Raw genomic sequence first — 4,650 nt, 5'->3', positions numbered from 1 at the left:
GGGCTTTTATTTAGATTTCTTTAATCGTAGCTTTGCACAGTGACAGTATTGTAGCCAATGAGGTTTATCTGACGCGCGATTACTGCTAAGATTTCTTTAATCGTGCCTTATTAATTTTATTTTCTTTTTTAAGGTCACTAGGTATTTGGTAGGAATTTGAATCATGCTGCTGGGCAGTGCTAGACAGCAACATTGACGTTTGTAAATTTACACTTGGCTTCTTAGTTTCTGTTGAGCAATTTGCGCTGCTTCAACACCATCAATGAGAGATGATGGTAAGCAAAACTTCAGCCTTCAGCTTTCCTGATGTATTAGGAATTGCCACAAATGCCTGTCTGTGGTTGCCCTCTACTGGACTAGTTAAGCCTAACGTTTAAAAGCCACTAGACGACGGTCCCCTTTGTAATATCCTCTACTGGCAGAGACTACTCACCCTTTAGGCCTGAGAGAGGCCTCTCAGCACCCCCCTTTCTCTCACCATCTCTGATAATGTGTTTGGATGACTATTTGATCAACGTCTGTCTCCTGCCTGTCTACACAGGCTGTACTCTGCATGAGGACAGGGACTCTGCCTCCGAGTGGCTGACACCATTCTTCAATAAATATGTGTTCGATGGATGAATAAAGGGGGAATGAAGGGCCCAAATGTCAAGAGTGAGCCTTTCACACTTCACTCCAGCTGCCTGCAGCACATAGGAGAAAATATAAATTCAAAGCATCTGTCTTGGAAAGTTTTTCTAAGCAACTTATGCTACTCTTAAAAACCCTGTTGGCCAGGCGCGGTGGCTCACACCTGTAATCCCAGCACTTTAGGAGGCCGAGGCAGGTGGATCATGAGGTCAGGAGATGGAGACCATCCTGGCCAACATGATGAAATCCTGTCTCTATTGAAAATATAAAAATTAGCTGGGTGTGGTGGTACATGCCTATAGTCCCAGCTACTCAGGAGGCCGAGGCAGGAGAATCTCTTGAACACAGGAGGCGGAGGCTGCAGTGAGCCAAGATCGCACCACTGCACTCCAGACTGGGTGACAGAGCGAGACTCTGTCTCAAAATAACCCACAAAAACCCTGTTTATTAAAGTATTACATATATACAGAAAAGTGCACAAATTGCAAGTGTCTAGTTCAATGAATTTTCAAAAACTGGTCATACCCCTGTAACCAGTATATAGATTAAAAAATAGAATGTCACCAGAAACCCACCTGTGCCCTTGTGATTTTAACACTATAGAGTTCTTCTGCCTGTTTTTATATTTATAAAAATGAAATAATACAATATGTACTGTTTTGCATCTGGCTTCTTTTCTTTTTCTTTTTTTCTTTTTGAGACAGAGTCTTATTCTTGTCACTGGAGTGCAGTGGCATGATCTTGCTCACTGCATCCTCCACCTCCTGGGTTCAAGTGATTCTCATGCCTCAGCCTTCTGAGTAGCTGGGACCACAGGTGTGCAGCACCATGCCTGGCTAATTCTTATATTTTTCTGTAGAGAGGGGATTTCACCCTATTGCTCAGGCTGGTCTTGAACTCATGAGCTCAAGCAATCTGCTTGCCTCAGCCTCCCAAAGTGCTGGGATTACAGGTGGGAGCCACCACACCTCGCCTTGGAATCACATTTCAATGTTTTGGTAAAGATGAGCAGAAAAGGACCAGGCATGGTGGCTCACGCCTGTAATCCCAGCACTTTGGGAGGCTGAGGCGGGCGGATCATGAGGTCAAGAGTTTGAGATCAGCCTGGCCAACATGGTGTAACCCCGTCTCTACTAAGAACATAAAGATTAGCCAGGTGTGGTGGCGCGTGCCTGTAATCTCAGCTACTCAGGAGGCTGAGGCAAGAAAATCACTTGAACCTGGGAAGCGGAGGTTGCAGTGAGCAGAGATCGCTCCACTGCACTCCAGCCTGAGCAACAGAGCAAGACTCTGTCTCAAACAAATAAAAAATTTAAAAAGAGCAGAAAAAGTTACAGTGATTTTTTTCCTTGATAAAGCCTTAAGGTTTATACCAAAATCATAAGGCAGATGGCTGGAATAATACAAGATAAAGTTTACTCAACTTTATCAGTGGCTTCCCAGTAGGGAAGGGAATACAGAAGCTTCTTATGAGGGAGGTGGTTGTGTTGAGGTGACAAGGGCACTATACTTATGATCAGAAAAACTAGGACTGAGTTTTGTTGTTGTTCTTTAGGTTAGACAGGTGATGTGCTAATGTTGTAGCAAGGTTCAGAGGGAGGCACGTATCATACTTAGGCATGAACACCAATTCATCATGCTCATGAACTACAAAAGGATTGAGTTTTACTTGGTCAATCACCATTTCTGAGCTTTGGGTATGTCATTCACTCTCTGAGTTTCATCCTTTAAAATGGACATGCCAATATCTGTCCCATAGAATTGTGTAAGGAAGGAACAAAATACTTTTTCCTCTACTCTTTCTGATTCTTAGCACAAAAGAGAGATTAACAAACATTTAAGTTTTACATGACATGGGAAGCTTCATAAGGAAGTGAAGACCCAAAGAAGCAGTCAAATATGTGCACTGTTTATAGTAGGCTTAATGAAGAGTGGACCATAGTGGAGAAATGTGATAAGGCAAAAAGGGTGTGCTCTAATGGTAAGAAACTGGGCGGAGCTCAGCAAGGCCTGTTTGTTCACTTTTTAAAAACATTTAGGGTCGGGTACGGCGGCTCATGCCTATAATCCCAGCACTTTGGGAGGCCAAGGTGGGTGGATCATTTGAGGTCAGGAGTTCAAGACCAGCCTGACTAACATGGTGAAACCCTGTCTCTCAAAAAAAAAAATTTTTTTTAGGCTGGGCGCGGTGGCTCAAGCCTGTAATCCCAGCACTTTGGGAGGTCGAGGCGGGTGGATCACGAGGTCAAGAGATCGAGACCATCCTGGTCAACATGGTGAAACCCCGTCTCTGCTAAAAATACAAAAATTCAGCTGGGCATGGTGGCGTGTGCCTGTAATCCTAGCTACTCAGGAGGCTGAGGCAGGAGAATTGCCTGAGCCCAGGAGGTGGAGGTTGCGGTGAGCCGAGATCGCACCATTGCACTCCAGCCTGGGTAACAAGAGCGAAACTCCGTCTCAAAAAAAAAAAAAAAAAAAAAAAAATTTTTTATTTGAAATAGAGAGAGGATCTTGCTATGTTGTCCAGGCTGGTCTCAAGCTCCTGGGCTCAAGCCATCCTTCTGCCTCAGCCTCCCAAAGTGCTGGGATTACAGACATGAGCCACTGTGCCTGGCCCTCTGTTTTTTTGTTTTTTGTTTTTAACACCAATAAGTAAGACCTACAGTGTTGAAAAAAAGCATATTACTGATAGGGTAAGTGGCTACATAAACTACATTACATAAATTACATAAATATTTCCTGGAAGCTCTGGGCCTGTCAACTGCCTAGTGTGATTCCTCACCCTGCCCCATTCTGCATTGTGGGAAACTTTAGTTTGCAGGATTCCTTGCTCTGTGAGTTTTGTATATTCTGCTGGGGACAGGCATGAGTGGATGGGTATTTCTTCTCCTGCCTCTCTGTGCTTCCTGTGATGTCTTCCACAGCAGTAGAGTCTCCTTCAAAGCTCTAACTCCCTCTGAAAGGCCCTCCCTCCATGGTTCAGACCCCGCAAGGGAGCCTCTAAAATAGTTCTGTTTCCAGCCAGACAATCTTAGCTTTTTGGCTCTGAGAATAGCATCTCTTCCTACTGTCCCTCCAGCCCATGGGTGTTAGCTGATTCTTGCTGTCGATAATCTCTGGGTTACATCACCACCTCGTTTGGCATCTCAGCTCTTCTCCCACTTTTGTAATCTATTTCCTGAATTAAATTCCCTTGGATTGAAAGAGTGGCTTCTATTGTCCTGACTTGATACGTCCTGATTTCATTCCTCTTCCACAGAAATGCTCAATTCCTCACTTTTGTTGTTGTTGTTGTTGTTGTTTTTGTTTTGAGACAAAGTTTTGTTCTTGTCGCCCAGGCTGGAGTGCAATGATCTCAGCTCACCACACCCTCCACCTCCTGGGTTCAAGTGATTCTCCTGCCTCAGCCTCTTGAGTAGCTGGGCTTACAGGCATGCCACCATGCCTGGCTAATTTTGTATTTTTAGTAGAGATGGGGTTTCTCCATGTTGGTCTGACTGGTCTTGCACTCCCAACTTCAGGTGGTCCGCCCGTCTCAGCCTCCCAAAGTGCTGAGATTACAGGTATGAGCCGCCATGCCCAGCAATTCCTCATGTTTATGGGATTATTTTTCTCCTTCACATATTTTCTTCTTCTTCTCTCTACTATGGAGGAAAACTAGTGTGGATTTGGAATCAGGCTGGGTTCAAACTTGGGTTCTATTATTTCAGAACCATATGAATTAGGGTAAATTGCTAGCTTATAAGTGCTGAATAATTGTTAAGTAATAAATGATATTTAACCATTACAATGCCTTGTGAAGATTTAAAACTTTTTTTATTTTAAAATTTATTTTTAAAGGACAGGGTCTTGCCATGCTGCCTAGGCTGGAGTGCAGTGGCTATTCACAGGCACAATCATAGTGTGCTGCAGCCTTGAACTCCTGGGCTCAAGAGCTCCTCCCACATCTGCTCCCTGAGAAGCTGAGGCTAGAGGTCCACGCTGCTGTGCCCAGCAAAAATTTTTGAGTGGTATAAATGC

At 44.2% G+C, this 4,650-nt stretch overlaps 1 non-coding gene across 1 annotated transcript; it reads right to left on the bottom strand.

The window, feature by feature from the left end:
• Positions 1-2,184: 2,184 nt before the first annotated feature.
• Positions 2,185-2,289, bottom strand: LOC116552068. The gene has a single exon (XR_004269193.1). It is a non-coding gene; the product is annotated as a small nucleolar RNA U13 (small nucleolar RNA).
• Positions 2,290-4,650: the final 2,361 nt, after the last annotated feature.

The sequence above is a fragment of the Sapajus apella genome, unplaced genomic scaffold, assembly GCF_009761245.1.
Source record: "Sapajus apella isolate SASKATOON/1434 unplaced genomic scaffold, GSC_monkey_1.0 scaffold10, whole genome shotgun sequence".
In the NCBI taxonomy this organism is placed as follows: domain Eukaryota; kingdom Metazoa; phylum Chordata; class Mammalia; order Primates; family Cebidae; genus Sapajus; species Sapajus apella.
This window is presented reverse-complemented; position numbering and strand designations above follow the sequence as displayed.